General features: G+C 38.9%; 1 protein-coding gene across 1 annotated transcript in view; it reads right to left on the reverse strand.

The window, feature by feature from the left end:
• The window catches only part of LOC131930753 (electroneutral sodium bicarbonate exchanger 1), an 81,113-nt gene that overhangs the window by 35,736 nt on the left and 28,494 nt on the right, over positions 1-16,883 (reverse strand). Inside the window, exon 2 of the mRNA XM_059287359.1 lies at positions 692-852. The gene's annotated coding sequence lies outside the window, so the exon portion shown is untranslated. The remainder of the gene's footprint in view (positions 1-691; positions 853-16,883) is intronic.

A 16,883-nucleotide genomic window follows, 5' to 3' on the forward strand; every position in this document is an offset into this window, starting at 1 on the left:
ATGGTCAACAGACAAAATTTAGGCAACAAGTTTACATTTATTTTACCTATTTCTCAATTTTATACATATATATATATATATATATATATATATATATATATATATATATATATATATATATATATATATATATATATAATTTTAGAATATTTTAGACTTTTGTTATACAATTATATATTAAAAGGGTACTCCATAAATGATCTCGGCATATATTAGCAGATTTCACCCAACCAACTAATCGTAACAAGATTGAACATTGAACAATCCAGACCCCCCCCCCCCCCAACACCACCACCACCGCCGTCTCTCTACCCTAATGAAAATAAACTTAACCAAATGTCTATGAAAACGTATCTCTTGTTTTTTTTTCTTTAAAAGCTTAATTAAAATGTAGTGTCACATTCTTGAACCCCCTCCTCCCCCTCCCAACACACATGCACTCTGTCATTTGTAGCACCTCCACCACTAATTGTGTGACGCCATTTGTGCCCGACCCCCCTCCTCCCCCTCCTCCCAATTAAAGATAGGCCTACTATTGAAACAAGTTATGATCACATGTATAAATAGCAGTAATGTGGTCTCCGTGTAAAGAAGGCTACAAAAAAATTATCACTGCTTTTTTAAGACTTAAACAGAAAGTATTACAATTGTAATTTTGATCTAAATTGGCTTGCAGTGGTGATCAATTTACCTGGCAACTTCCATCCAGACGATCTCACATCCGGTGTCCGTCAGACGGTTCATCTGGCAAAACATGGGCAGCACCAGCTCCTTGTTGCCGTCCAGCACCCGAGACACCACCAGGATGTCCATCTTTGTGTCGTGGTCAGGGTCGTCCATTGCTAGATCTCACTGCAAGAGTGGACACAACAGAAATGAAATTTCTCTAGATACAGATGTGTTTTTGGTTAATCAGAAGTCAAATTTCTCTAGATGTGGGTTCGGGTTAGGGGTCATCCATAAATGACGTCACGCTTTTTTGAACGATTTTTACCTCCCCCCCCCCCTTCCCCTCTGTCACAGGTTGTCACAAAAGCCAGACCCCCCCCCCCTCTTAAATGACGTCACACCTAGCCTACAACCCCCCCCCCCCCCCCTCAAAATTGCAGTTGATTTTTTAAAAAAAACATCGATATTTTTCTAAAAATCTTGTCTGAGCTCTGTCAAAATAGAGTATTTTAATCAATTCCTATTACAATTTATTAAAACAGTTTTCTAACATTGCTTTTTTATAATGCAAAAGTGTGACGTCGCACCATCTGAACCCCCCGCCCCTCCCCCTCATCACACACCGTCACAAAATTACGGACCCCCCTCCCCCCTACGAGTGTGACGTCATTTATGGACGACCCCTTAGTCAGAAATCAAATTTCTTTAGATGTGGGTTTTGGTTAGTCAGAAATCAAATTATTCCACACGACGGTTTTATATAATATGTATATGGTAATATAGAAATCAATTTATGCTACATGCCGGTATGATTTCTGGTTATTCAGAAATCAAATGATTCAAGATGCCGATGTGATTTGGGTTTAGCTTTGTACAGTGACGCAATCCAATCGTGTTATATGTAAACATATCCATATGACTTATCTGATGCTATTTTCTTTTCTATGGTTGCTAGCTTATACTATACCTTGGCACTGATTTTAGTTCTAACCATGACCCCACCGCCGTGTAGCGTCATAAGGTGTGGGGAAAGGACTGGCCTCAACGAATGATAGAATTTATAGGGTGACACCAATTTAAAAAATTGTCTAAAATATCTTTTACTTAAGGAACATAATATAAAAGTATGGGGATAAGGGTGACACCAAACCAATAAGTTATTGCAGGGAGGGGGTGAGGCAGGGGCGGAACTACAGTGCCTCCAGACCCCGCAATGCGGGGGGGCCCACGCCATTTAGGGGCCCATAGCCGACCTTAATAAAAATTTTATAGTTAAAAAAAAAACACTATTTTCTTGCATTTTTGAATTGACAGTAAAAGCTTTTGTGAAAAACAAACAGATCTACTTTTGTCGTGATGTTATATTGTAGATAACATATTATTATGCTGTTGCGTAAAAAAAATGTATGCCTGAGCAAACGTTCAAAACACTTCCATGACTTATTTCCCTTTTTTAAATAGTTAAATAGGTGTGCTCATAAGCTTCTTTTAATATATTTGTTCTAAACAAATTAAAAAGCAATTACTTCTCTTAATTATTATATTTTCTAAAAATATATACTAAAGAATAACATAGAATTTAAAGGAAATATATTTAAAACAAATAATATAAATACAAAACAACTTTAAAATAAACATAACACGAGAAACCATTACGCATACAAAGCTTTCACGTTTTATATTCTTTTGACCGTGAAAAGTCTAGATGGTAAGCAGTTTACAGCAAACATGAAATAAACTAGTTCTAAATCTAAAAACAAAAAGTTAAAACAGACGAGTGCACTCACACACCTGAAAAGTTGTAATTTGTTTAAATTGAAAAACAAAACACATTTTTAAAAAAACACGATTAGGCCAGAAATGTTTGTATTCTGTGTTTGTATATGTATATATATATATATATAATATATAATATATATACATATATATAAATATATATATATATATATATATATATATATATATATATATATATATATATATATATATATATATATATATATATATATATATATAGGGGGGCCCAGAAATTTTTTTTGCGGGGTGGCCCTTTTTTTCTAGTTCCGCCACTGGGGTGAGGTAACACCCTCAGTGACACCCGACCTACAGAAACCACTTCAATTCTTTAAAGAGAATCCTAGAAAAAAAAATATTCATTTCTCCAAGTAAATCTTTATCTGCTAACCCGAAGTTTCTCGAGTTCTAATCCATATGGCCTTCCCTGAGTCTACCCAGCTCTGATGGGTACCTGCCTTACATTAGGGAATATAAATGGGTCTGGGCGTTATGCCGACCACATTGTCCTTTTATGTCAAGGCCACAGAAACAGGTGTAGTCTACTTCATATGTTGATTCTGTAGCTATTAGGAAATGATATTTTTACTACATACGTTGGTATACTTTGGTATATAAGTATGAGGAGAAGGGAGGCTACTCGTTCTCTACAGTAGTTCTCTGAGCACTAGACGAGGGGAAGGTTAGAAAAGTTTTCTGTTTCCGTGTAGGACAAAAATCCAGTGTCTCATTCTTCATTCCCCGCCCACAAAACCAACGAATCAATAGAGATCAGGCTTAGTCTCTGACAATGGGACTTTGTAAGCAATTTTCTTACATGGTAAGAAATACATTGGCCGTTGATATATATATATATATATATATATATATATATATATATATATATATATATATATATATATATATATATATATATATATATATATATATATATATATATATATATATATATATATATATATATATATATGTATATGTATATGTATATGTATATGTATATGTATATGTATATGTATATGTATATATATATATATGTATGTATGTGTGTGTATATGTGTGCGTGCGTGCATGTGCGCGTGCGTGTGTGCGCGCGTGCGTGAGTGCGTGCGTGAGTGCGCGCGCGTGTGTGTGTGCGTGAGTGGGTGCGTGTGTGCGTATGTGCGTGTGTGTGCGTATGTTCGTGCGTGTGTGCATGTTTGTGTGTGTGTGTTTGTAAGCTGCCTTTCGATATATTAGAAAAGCAAAACCCAATCTTTCAAAGCGCATCAAAGAAGGAACGTGTGCTAACTTCGTGTGGATTCGCGAGATTTCGTTTAGTCTAATTGCCGCAAGATGTAATTACTCGCACGCACACATGTTTGGGAAACTCTTTGATTTCAAACACAGCAACGCAGTAGGTTATACAAGCTTTTTGTTGCGGTTTTGTATCAGAATTAATTAAATTGACATGATGCGTGGGTGGGCGGATGAGGGTAAGTTTGAAAAGAGGAAGATCGAAATTTGTGTTGAATACAAAATCCTTTAGATAAATTTAGACGATTGTTAAAACGAATAGGAAATATAATAAAACTATATGAGTCAATAGATTTAAATAAAATCTAGTTATCCAACTAGATATCCTTCAGTGTTACTTCCAGACTTTTTTTCTCAGGGGGGGGGGGGGGGGCACTTGAATTTTTCGGGGGAGGCGGCACTGTTAAAAAAGTATTCATTTTCAATATCATTTCCATTTTGTTCGAGGAGCCCCTCCCCCCCCCCCCCCACTGCCCCGAAGAGATGCCTGGAAGAATCTCTGATCTCTTTGAATAAATAGGTCATCCCCTCTCAAAGTCTCACCCCCTTACTCTCCACCACCCAGCCCCACTCTTATAACATAATATCTACCTCATCAGTGAATCACATAGCTACGGTTCCCAGAAAGAACCGCAACGGAAAAAAGCGCAACGGAAAAAAGCGCAAATCAAAAAGCGCAACGGAAATAAGCGCACACGGAAAAAAGCGCAAAGAGAAAAAAGCGCACACAGAAAAAAGCGCAAAGAGAAAAAAGCGCACACAGAAAAAAGCGCAAACAGAAAAAAGCGCAAACGGAAAAAAGCGCAAAGAGAAAAAAGCGCACACGGAAAAAAGCGCAAAGAGAAAAAAGCGCAAACAGAAAAAAGCGCAAAGAGAAAAAAGCGCACACGGAAAAAAGCGCAAAGAGAAAAAAGCGCAAACAGAAAAAAGCGCAAAGAGAAAAAAGCGCACACAGAAAAAAGCGCAAACAGAAAAAAGCGCAAACGGAAAAAAGCGCAAAGAGAAAAAAGCGCACACGGAAAAAAGCGCAAAGAGAAAAAAGCGCAAACAGAAAAAAGCGCAAAGAGAAAAAAGCGCACACAGAAAAAAGCGCAAACAGAAAAAAGCGCAAACGGAAAAAAGCGCAAAGAGAAAAAAGCGCAAACGGAAAAAAGCGCAAACAGAAAAAAGCGCACACAGAAAAAAGCGCAAACAGAAAAAAGCGCAAACGGAAAAAAGCGCAAACAGAAAAAAGCGCACACAGAAAAAAGCGCAAACGGAAAAAAGCGCAAACAGAAACAGAAAAATGCGCAACCATGTGGGGTTAGGAAAGTTAAGGGGTCCATTCTCTAATAGGCAATCTATGTCTCTTTCTAACTTTCGTGTTGGTTTATTGTCGAACCTGTCCTCACCTCACATCACAACAGTTGGGTGACGCTTACCGTGTAATGTTAAAATAAATAGCATGTAATTGAGTTAATTCGAAGTGAGTGTTCACACTAGCCCAACGCACTAATTAAGGTTGTCGCAAAATATAACATATATGTAACATAATATGTCAATGAATTTTCATTTTAAAAAATATGTCTAGTGCAGTTTACGAAACTAACGAACTTCGTCGATACTTTTTAGGTGGGTAGGTGGGTAGGCGGGTAGGTGGGTAAGTGGGTAGGTGGGTAAGTGGGTAAGTAAGTAAGTGGGTAGGTGGGTAAGTGGGTAGGTGGGTAAATGGGTAGGTGGGAAGGTGCGTAGGTAGGTGCGTCATGATAATATTAAATACATAATTGAGAGATACTTCATGTAATGTCGATATCAATGATATTTTGATGTTTATTTATACGAGAATAGTAGTTGAATAATTATTGACCAAGAAAATAATAGGCATTGTGTAAAGTGATTATCGCCTGTATCGAGGTGATGGGAATGCAGATGGTAGTGGTACGCTTTAAATGGTAGTAGATCACGTGATCAAACACGACACTCTCACAGCAGCCCTAACAGTCATGTATAAATGTGTCATCTAGTTCATATGGTCTTTGTGCTAAATTTCTCTTTTGCACATTTTTCTTTGTGTTTTTTCTGGTTGCGCATTTTTCTGTTTCTGTTTGCGCTTTTTTCCGTTTGCGCTTTTTTCTGTGTGCGCTTTTTTCTGTTTGCGCTTTTTTCCGTTTGCGCTTTTTTCTGTTTGCGCTTTTTTCTGTGTGCGCTTTTTTCTGTTTGCGCTTTTTTCCGTTTGCGCTTTTTTCTGTTTGCGCTTTTTTCCGTTTGCGCTTTTTTCCGTTTGCGCTTTTTTCCGTGTGCGCTTTTTTCTGTTTGCGCTTTTTTCCGTTTGCGCTTTTTTCTGTTTGCGCTTTTTTCCGTTTGCGCTTTTTTCTGTTTGCGCTTTTTTCTGTGTGCGCTTTTTTCTCTTTGCGCTTTTTTCCGTGTGCGCTTTTTTCTCTTTGCGCTTTTTTCCGTGTGCGCTTATTTCCGTTGCGCTTTTTGATTTGCGCTTTTTTCCGTTGCGCTTTTTTCCGTTGCGGTTCTTTCCGGCCACCCATAGCTACATAATAACTGTACTTTTAAATACACTGCAATAGAAAAACCAGTAGACAGACCGACGCTATAATTAAGCCGTAATGATTAAGGAGCTAAGAGCGATCTAGACAATTTGTAGACTGAGATTATTAATAGACAACAAAATATAAAGGCAACGAGAATTATAGTACAAGAAGATTTTTTTTTTACTTTATGCATTGATTAAACTCAGGTCTAGCTGAACTAATGTTAAGAACGACACATACATACATACACATAAATTGCAAGACTAAGGTTGATTTAAGAAGTGGCCGATTGGTACAGAGCAAGATTCGCCATCTTTTTATGTTCGTACTGAAAACATATCGGGTAGATGAAGTAGAATGCATCTGTTTCAATGATGTGGGTATACATGGGGATAGTGTGATCAGCGCTATGCTCAGCCGCCTGTGTTTCCCTAACGTGAGTCAGGTACCCATATGTGTAAGGTGGATTCAGGTACATCCTACAGACTCGAACCCGAGATCCGAACTCAAGACTGTCAGGTTAGCAGTTGTGTGCTCTACTGTCCGACCAAGCATCTCCTCAAAACAAAATTGCCAATATTAAATCAACAGTCAGTTTTTGGCTAAACTGTGCTGGTCACGTTCTAAATCCACCTCAATTTTGGGAAATCACACATCTATGCTGGGCATATCGCATATGTACTAAGTACCGACCTACTGAAGAATCAGATTAACTCTACTTCAGCTTCTCTATGTTGTGATGACAACCTTCAAGTTCTCAAGTTCGAATCCGGGTTCAAGTCAGTAGTCAATCCTCCCAGCTCTGTTTGCTAGAAGTTTAGCGAATTTTCTCATACTAGTATTTTAATATTTTCATTTTAAAGTTCACTGTTAGAGAAATTCACCATGTGAGATAGTGTTAGAATTGTTTTAAAAATCAATAAAAATTGGCCATTAAAGTTTGTTGTGAAATGTGATTACAGAGTGTTATGTAATGATAATTAAAAATGTGTTGTGTAATGTAATAAATTATGTGTTGTCTAATGTGACTATTGATATGTTATGTAATGTAATAAATGATGTCTTTTGAAATTGGTTGATGAGATACTTGTGATTCGTAAGAAACAAAACCACACGAAATTATAAACAAAAAATAATTGATATTTATGGTTGCATAACGCTTAGAATGAAATAAATTTAATTGCCAATACGGGATATTAATCAGCTTACGTGGCTGATCAAACAACGGTTAAGTTGCGATTAAAAGCTGCAAGCGATAGATGACCTCGTCTAAACGATTACTGACCTGAAATCTGCGCAGCAGAAGTGGGGGGGGGGGGGGGGGGGGAGGATAGATCTAGATAGAGCATGCAGACCTGCAGAAATGTACTTTCTGGTTTGAAGCTACGTGTATGAAAGAGGGTTGCCAGTTAGTGAAGTAAAATTGATTTATTCTGTATTGGAGTACTAATGTACGCTAACTAAAACATTGATTTTAGTCTCTCTTTTTTCCATTTCGCTTATATTTTTTTCAACTTAAAGCTAGTAGTAAATAAATGTGCGTCTAAATATAAATGCACATGGATTTTAGCTACACGTGCGATTCATTAATTAAATAGTGATTTTTTTATATTATAAAACATGAGTTCTTTGTATGTTCAGCATACCGATCTTACACATTTAAAACTCTACATATATTGATATTGCATAGTGCAATTATTTCACATATTGATATTACACAGTGAAATTATTGCACACAATGATACTACACACTGAAAATATTCCACATAATAGTATTTCACAGTGAAGCCACAGCATATATTTATATTACACAGTGAATCAACTTGTATTTTTCGTTACCGCGCACAATGAAACTTCATGTCAACATGCCCCATACCTTGGATTGTAATCGATTTCATTAACCTCATTCTTTGCCTCCACTGTTAGAAAATTTAAATAATTGTGCATTTATTAAGAATTTCAATTTTTTAAAAGACAGTCTGTATAATGTCCTGAGCTATAATTTTTCATTGTTCTGAGCGTGGGGGGGGGGGGGTATACATTGTTTATGAGTGTTGTAAGGTATTAGCTATATATATAATTCTCTTCTTGGAGACGTTAAAAAACATCAAGCTGTAAGCACGCCTTGCAGTCCCCTCTCTTCCTCTCTAGGCATATCACGTGGACTGGTGAGCCGTGGCTAACGCTAAATGTTTACAAACCGTAGAGACGGGTTTAGTGACGGCTATTAGGGGCAGATAATTTAGTTTGAAACGATTTTAAACTTATGGGAGGTAACTAAGAGGAGGCTGCTTTCGGGGGGGGGGGGGGGGGAAGGAGGGGAGTATCGTCCTTAACGAGCTACTGATAGTGTTTTAAAGCAAATATTTTCAGTGACAGCAGTGGTACTGTCGAATTCACAAATTATGAATTACTGAAAAGTAGAAAATAAAACAACTAAATAGCGGCGTGTGATACGCCGCGGGTCGGCTCGTATTGTTATATTATAGTTATATTGTATAGGGTAGAGTGATGGGTCAGTGTGATGACGCAAGATTACGTCAGACATGTTTAGCAGATATAGGTTAGCAGAAACAGACTATAGGCCTAGTTGGTTGGTTAGAGAGACCAATGGGCGCACAGGGCTGACCGGTCACGTGGGACGGTCAGCTGACCACTGAGGCGTGGGTCAGTAGAGAGATAGGCCGGCAGTTGATATGTAGATAGCGAGGAGAGAAGGTGTTAGGTAGTGGTTAGAGACGGTTGTAATTTGCAGAGCTACGGAACAGTTAGTTAGTGTTAGGATTGGTCATGGGAGTGCGTAGTTAGTAGTATAGTGAACAGTTAGTAGTAGTACAGTGTAGATCAGTTAGGTAGAAACTTGAACATAAATATCATTTTAATAAAGAACAATTATAGTTGAACTTGAACTGTGTGTTGTTGGATTCATTCGTTCCGCATCGTAAAACCCCCCCACCCTCACATCTGGTGGAGCGCGGGTCGAGTAAGGGAAAGAACGTATATCAGCTATTCATGACGGAGTATGACTGGTGTATTGCTTTCTCTAACTCATCACAACAGAGGGTTTCTTCAACCGGAACGAGTAGGGATTACCAACACAAGGGAAAAGTCAACATGTCCAAAAAGATAAGTACCTTCCAAAAATTTTTTAAACGTTTGGGTTTATACCCGTGCTGGACAGTTTGTGCCAGCGGTTTTTCTGCCTTACTCATTCTATTGTTACGCCCTGTTTTCTTGGTTTTGTTGACTTTCCTTGTGACCTACTTAGGTCGAGTCATTTTTATTTTGACATTGTATAATTCCTTATATGGAATGATGGTGTAACACCTGGGGTTTTTCCACTGATTTATTAAGGTGTTTGAGACATAGAAATTTTCCATTAAAATCTGATTGAATGATTCTGATCAGATGATTATCCCAACCAATGGCGACATGAGTTGAGGATAACCTCCCCTGTCACAGAAGTCTTTAATTGCACTGCACACTCGCAACACGAGGCAGTTTATCTTGACCTGGCAGTCTACGAGGCAGTTTTACCTTGATCAGGCAGCCGTCCATATTGTCCGGCTATAGACTCTGACCATTTGAACGTGAGAGTACTTAAGACCTGTGTGTGCCTTGCTTTCTTAAGTTGATTTAGTCTTCTAGTTTAATATTACTTGTCGCTAAGTAATTCCTGAAGCTACAGCAGTGTTGTGTGGCCTGTGGCTATTTTTTAGACAGTGTAGAAATCTGTGATAGTGATTTTTCCTACATTTTGTAAGTTGTGTTTTGATATTTTATACATTAAATATTTTATCTAGTTCATCTTTGTGTTCTGCCACAACTGAGTTCGCTGATTAAAAGGTCGTATGTAGATTGGATGAGTGTTAATTACAATAGTATCACTAGCTTCCCTAGACATTAAATTCGAGCCCTAGTGGGTCGTTGTGTTAAGTGTTCATCCACTTAGGCCGTAAGGCATTTGCATATGACCCCGAAAAAAGAATGCGGGGACGTTCTCCTTCTATTTGGCTGATAGATAGGGTAACGTTACAAAGTGGGGGCTCGTCCGGGATTTAATCTGTCGTTCCAGTTGTTGGTTATATCAGTTGAATACTAAGGTTAGTTGGATTTAGTTGTTTTTATATCCAGTAGCGCAGTGTTCTTACAACGCGCGCTCAGGCTAGAGTATCTAGGTCAAATAAGCAGACGTGTCACGTCCTACATTTAGAGGTCAAGTACACGGCCCAACGCTGTGTATTAATTTAAAGGATCTAGGCTTGTTGTGATTTTCAAGTTAGTGTTATGGAGTCTTTTTTGGCTAATCCTACTGTTGAAGATGTAGAAAAGTTGAGTAGAAAAGTTTTGGTTAGTGTTGTTAAGGAATTGAAATTGGATTATTCTGTTACGCAGAAGTCAGAGGTGTTGAGAGATAAAATTGTTGTTCATTTCATTAATGAAGGAGTATTTGATGAAAGTTTGTTGGCTGGGGTGTTGCTCCGCGAGGAGAAAACTCTAGAGAAGGTAGAATTAGAAGCTAGAATTGCTTTAGAGAAGGAAAAAGTTGCTTTAGAGAAACAGGAGTTAGAGGCTAAAATTGCTTTAGATAAGAGGAGGTTGGAATTAGAGTTTGGTCAAGTTAGTGATGTCACTTCTCAGGTAGATCCAAAAAAGTTGTCGGTAGGGCAAGTGATTGCCAAATTTGGGAAATTAGTTCCTAAATTTGATGAAACAGATTTGGTCGTTTTCTTTAACTCGTTTGAGAGTTTAGCGAAGACATGTGAATGGCCCGAAACTTCCATTACTGCTTTATTGAGCTCTGTCCTTACTGGGAAAGCTGCAAAAACATACCAGGCACTCTCTCACGACGTTCAAAATAACTATAGTTTGGTCAAGACTGCCATTTTAAAGGCCTACGCACTGACGCCCGAGGCCTATCGGACAAAATTCCGAACACTCCGCAAGTTACCCACACAATCATATGTGGAATTTCTCTTTGAAAAGGAGAAAATATTCTCAAGGTGGCTACACTCTGAAGAAGTTTCTGAGTTTGAGAAACTCAGGTCACTTATCCTAAGGGAAGAATTCCTATCGTCCCTGCCTGAAGAGATACGACTACACATACTGGATAACAAGATAACTGACATCCAGAAGGCTGCTGAGTCGGCTGACACATATATGTTGGTGCATAAGAAACCACCAGTGTCAGGAAACCGCCTCAACCCCGTGCTTCCCCTTTTTGGCAGCAATCCTCCTGTTGGCCAACACGTGAAGGCATTACAGTCCAGAGAGAAACCAAGATCAACTCTCAATCGTAGAGCAGTATGCCAGTTCTGCAAAAGGCCTGGTCACCATGTCAAGGACTGCTTTAAACGTCTTCAAAATAACAGAGAGGTGGTGCGTACTTCCGCGCACTATGCTCTATCCCCTCAAGCAGCCAGTTCAACTATGAACTCTAGAATTCAAAAGGACTCTAACCCTAAGTGTCCGCAAGAAGGTAGTCAAGTCTCCACACATTATGTGCAGTCACATTTTGACTGTTCTCGCCACCATCCAGTTTCTTCCGAGTCTACCGATCTCGAGAGATCGAGAAAAGTTGACTTTTCATCTTTTATTGCCGAAGCCATCATTAGCAAACCAGGTGATCCGTTGTCTCAGAAGAATATCACCGTTCTAAGAGACACAGGAGCGTCACAATCACTCCTTTTGAAAAGTTCAATGGACATTACACCTGAGACGAACACCGGAAGGATTTCCATTATCCAGGGAGTGGGGACAAAATCTACTGTCGTCCCTCTACACAAGTTTGCCCTGAAACATCATCTCGTCGAAGGTGAGGTCATTTTAGGTGTGATAGATAGTATTCCAGTCCCAGGAGTACACCTACTTCTAGGGAATGACCTTGCGGGAAGCAAAGTATACCCCTGTACGGTTTCAGACCCTTTGTCAACAGTTCCAGATAATGATAATGAACTGTATCCTGCATGTGCGGTGACAAGAAGCCAGACCAAACAATTGGCTGACACAACGTCTGAACCACACCCGCCATCATCGTCAAGAAATTCGACTCCCAAACTGGAGTCTATGCTTCCAGAAAACACAAGCCTGGGCTTACCCCTGAGAATATCTCAGGAAGACATCATTAAAGCTCAACAAGTCGACGCGGAACTCAAAGCAACGGTCGAAAAATCTCTATCATCTGACGATGGAGAATATTTCTCTGAGAACGGCCTCTTCTTTCGTCGCTCTATACCAGTGATTGCCTCACCGGCCGAACCATGGTTGGGTAAAAACCAGCTGTGGATCCCTCCACCTTATCGGCATGAAATACTTAAGCTGGCACATGACCATCCAATGTCAGCGCACCCAGGTGTCACTAAAACGACGGCGAAGATCAAAGAACTGTTCTTTTGGCCCAAAATGAGAAAAGATGTGTCGCGTTACTGTAGAAGTTGCACGAACTGTCAGTTGGCCGGAAAGCCAAACCAGACAATTCCTAAGGCCCCTTTGAGCCCGATTCCTGTATTAGAAGAACCTTTTTCTAAAATCGTCATGGACTGTGTAGGTCCCTTGCCTAAAACCAAGGCGGGCAACGAGTACCTACTTACCTTTATGTGTTCAAGTACCCGTTTTCCCGAGGCGATTCCCTTACGGAACATTAAGGCAAAGACTGTAGTCAGAGCCATGACCCGGTTCTTCACTACCTTTGGATTACCTAGAATCGTGCAAACAGATCAAGGCAGCAACTTCACCAGTCACCATTTTCAGGAAGCACTAGCCAAGCTAGGCGTTACCCACATCACCAGCTCAGCCTACCACCCTCAGTCTCAAGGCGTACTTGAGAGGTTCCACCAAACCCTCAAAACCATGCTAAGGACATTCGCTAATAGTAACACCCAATGGGATGAGTCTGTTCCTTGGATTATTTTCGCCGCGAGGGACTGTGTCCAGGACTCTTTAGGCTACTCGCCTTTTCAACTTGTGTTTGGACATTCTGTCCGTGGCCCCCTGAAGCTGATACACGAACGTTGGACAGGTACCAGTGATCATCCAGTGGAAAACTTCGACGATTTTCACGTTCGACTGAAAGCCGTGTGCGAAATGGCTCACAAGAACTTAAGAAAGGCCCAAGTTAGAATGAAAGAACTGTATGATAAGAGTTCTTGTAAACGAACATTCAATCCAGGCGACAAAGTTCTTGTGTTAGTGCCTAATCTGAACAATGCGTTATCCTTGAGATATTGTGGACCCTTTACTGTGCATTCAAAATTAAGTGATTTGAACTATGTTGTCAATACGCCCGACAGAAGAAAGAAACAGACAGTGTATCATGTCAACTCACTGAAAAAGTATTATGATAATTGTAACAATTTTCAATCCACAGCTAAAATTACTTTACCTGTATGTTCAAATGTTTCTGATGATGTGATACATGATAAATTGAAACCCCCAAAATTGGTAAATTCTTCCTTTTTGGATAATTTGAATGTCCACCTTATGCATTTGTCCACAGAGGAAAGCCATAGATTGTCTCAGTTATTTGAGACATTTCCCTCTATTTTTGGGGATGTCCCCAAAGAAGCGAAGGTTCCACCTCATGATGTAGACGTTGGTGACGCAAAACCCATTAAACAACACCCCTATAGAGTTAACCCGGAAAAAGCGGCTTTGATAAAAGAGGAAATTGATTATATGCTCAAGAATGATATCATTGAGCCCAGTTTCAGCAACTGGAGTTCCCCATGTCTCCTAGTCCCGAAAGACGGTGGATCTTTCAGGTTTGTGACCGACTTTAGGAAGGTGAATGCGCTCACCAAAGCTGATTCCTATCCTTTACCTCGGATAGAAGACGTTATTGATAAAGTTGGTCAGGCTAAGATAATTTCCAAAATTGATTTACTTTCAGGATACTGGCAAATCCCCTTATCTGACCGTGCAAAAGAAATATCTGCTTTTGTAACCCCTAATGGTTTTTATAGATACAAACGTATGCCCTTTGGTATGCGAAATGCTGGTCAAACTTTCCAGAGGGTCATTAACTCTGTCATTGCTGACATAGACCAATGTGAGGCCTACATAGATGATATAGTTGTATTTTCTAATACTTTTGAAGAACATATTGTTCAATTGACTAACCTTTTTAGAAAATTGTCTGAAGTTAATTTTACTGTAAACTTACATAAAAGTGATTTCTGTAAAGCTTCAATTACCTATTTGGGTTATCAAGTGGGAACGAACCAAGTTCGGCCCATTGAAGCTAAAGTAGATGCTATTGTAAAGTTGCCACCTCCCAAAAATTGTAAAGAGATCAAAAAGTTCCTTGGGATGGCTGGTTACTATAGGCGGTTCTGTCAAAACTTTTCAGCTATTGCTGAACCTCTTACTGCATTATTGAAAAAGGGTGTTGAGTTTGAATGGTCAGATAAATGTCAAGAAGCTTTTTTAACCATTAAGTCATTTCTATCAAATGCTCCTGTTATGGCTGCACCAAATTTTAGCAAGCCCTTTAAACTTGCCATTGATGCTAGCAACTTAGCCATTGGCTCAGTCCTATTTCAAGAAGACAACATGGGAATTGACCATCCCATTGCCTTTTTTTCCAGGAAGTTAAATGAGAACCAAAAGAATTATTCTACTATTGAAAAAGAAGCTTTAGCTTTGGTTTTATCATTACAACATTTTGAAGTCTATGTCTCTTCTTCAACCAATCCAGTCAGAGTGTTTTCTGACCATGATCCCCTGAAATTTACCTCTAAGTTAGGACAGACAAATCAAAGAATATTGAGATGGTGCTTATATTTCCAAAATTTTAATCTGGAAATTTCACACATTAAGGGTAGTGATAATGTTGTGGCTGATTGTTTGTCAAGGATGTAAAATCTTGTTGTACACATTGATCATGTGACATGCTTTGTGGTTCATTAGGACCATAAACAGGTTTTGTTTGAGTGTCACTCATATGAAAATGAGTGGTGTGAGTTTTGAATTTTTTTCAAAATTCCAATCCTGTTGAATATTTTGTTTATTTTCAGGTGAACCTTAATTAAAGGTGGTTTTTGATTATATGTAATCTTTTATAATAATATGTCTCATATGACTCAATTGATATTGTAGCTAGTCATTGAAATAAAGGTCTTACCCTGGCGGGTTTACCACTTTTAATATGGAAATATTGTAATACCCTTTTTTGAGGGATTTTGATGTATAATTACTTTTTGAAGGGTTACTCCCCTTTCACCAATTGTAAAAGTTGGAGTTACTTCCCTTTTATGTTCAGGGATATTTTCATCTGGTATTATGATTTTGATTGCCTACATTTGTAAAAACATTTTTTATTTTCATTGCCAGATTGGTTCTTTATCTATGTTCTAGTGGAACCTATCTGTCACTTCCAAAAAGGGAGGGGATGTGACCTACTTAGGTCGAGTCATTTTTATTTTGACATTGTATAATTCCTTATATGGAATGATGGTGTAACACCTGGGGTTTTTCCACTGATTTATTAAGGTGTTTGAGACATAGAAATTTTCCATTAAAATCTGATTGAATGATTCTGATCAGATGATTATCCCAACCAATGGCGACATGAGTTGAGGATAACCTCCCCTGTCACAGAAGTCTTTAATTGCACTGCACACTCGCAACACGAGGCAGTTTATCTTGACCTGGCAGTCTACGAGGCAGTTTTACCTTGATCAGGCAGCCGTCCATATTGTCCGGCTATAGACTCTGACCATTTGAACGTGAGAGTACTTAAGACCTGTGTGTGCCTTGCTTTCTTAAGTTGATTTAGTCTTCTAGTTTAATATTACTTGTCGCTAAGTAATTCCTGAAGCTACAGCAGTGTTGTGTGGCCTGTGGCTATTTTTTAGACAGTGTAGAAATCTGTGATAGTGATTTTTCCTACATTTTGTAAGTTGTGTTTTGATATTTTATACATTAAATATTTTATCTAGTTCATCTTTGTGTTCTGCCACAACTGAGTTCGCTGATTAAAAGGTCGTATGTAGATTGGATGAGTGTTAATTACAATAGTATCACTAGCTTCCCTAGACATTAAATTCGAGCCCTAGTGGGTCGTTGTGTTAAGTGTTCATCCACTTAGGCCGTAAGGCATTTGCATATGACCCCGAAAAAAGAATGCGGGGACGTTCTCCTTCTATTTGGCTGATAGATAGGGTAACGTTACATCCTCTACACACACACATACACATACACAACCATGGAGGCAGAGTTTCAATGCTATAAACAGGGCATACCATTAGACAAGAAAGAAGAAGAATTTGAAACATCTTTAGAGAGTAGGTTAGAAAACAAGATAGTCAAGATAGTAAGAAATGTCAAGAACAAAAGCAGAGTTAGCGTTACAATTAGTGAATCGGAGAAACAAATAGATAACACGCAACTGCCCTAGAACATCAACCCCATGACCAAGAATGTGACCCGGACCGCCTCCATAAATGATTTTGAACAACGGACATAATTGTGAAGTCAAGTCGAGTTTTTGTGTTGATCTAAGTAGTCGAGAAAATCGGCGTGAAGTCGATATAGTTGAAGTCGAAGTCAGTGTAGTCAATCTGAAGTCAATAGTGTTATTGAAGTCAGTGAAGTATAAGTCAGAAC

The sequence above is a fragment of the Physella acuta genome, unplaced genomic scaffold (assembly GCF_028476545.2).
Source record: "Physella acuta isolate Inbredline_101_S28 unplaced genomic scaffold, ASM2847654v3 ptg000101l, whole genome shotgun sequence".
NCBI lineage: Eukaryota > Metazoa > Mollusca > Gastropoda > Physidae > Physella > Physella acuta.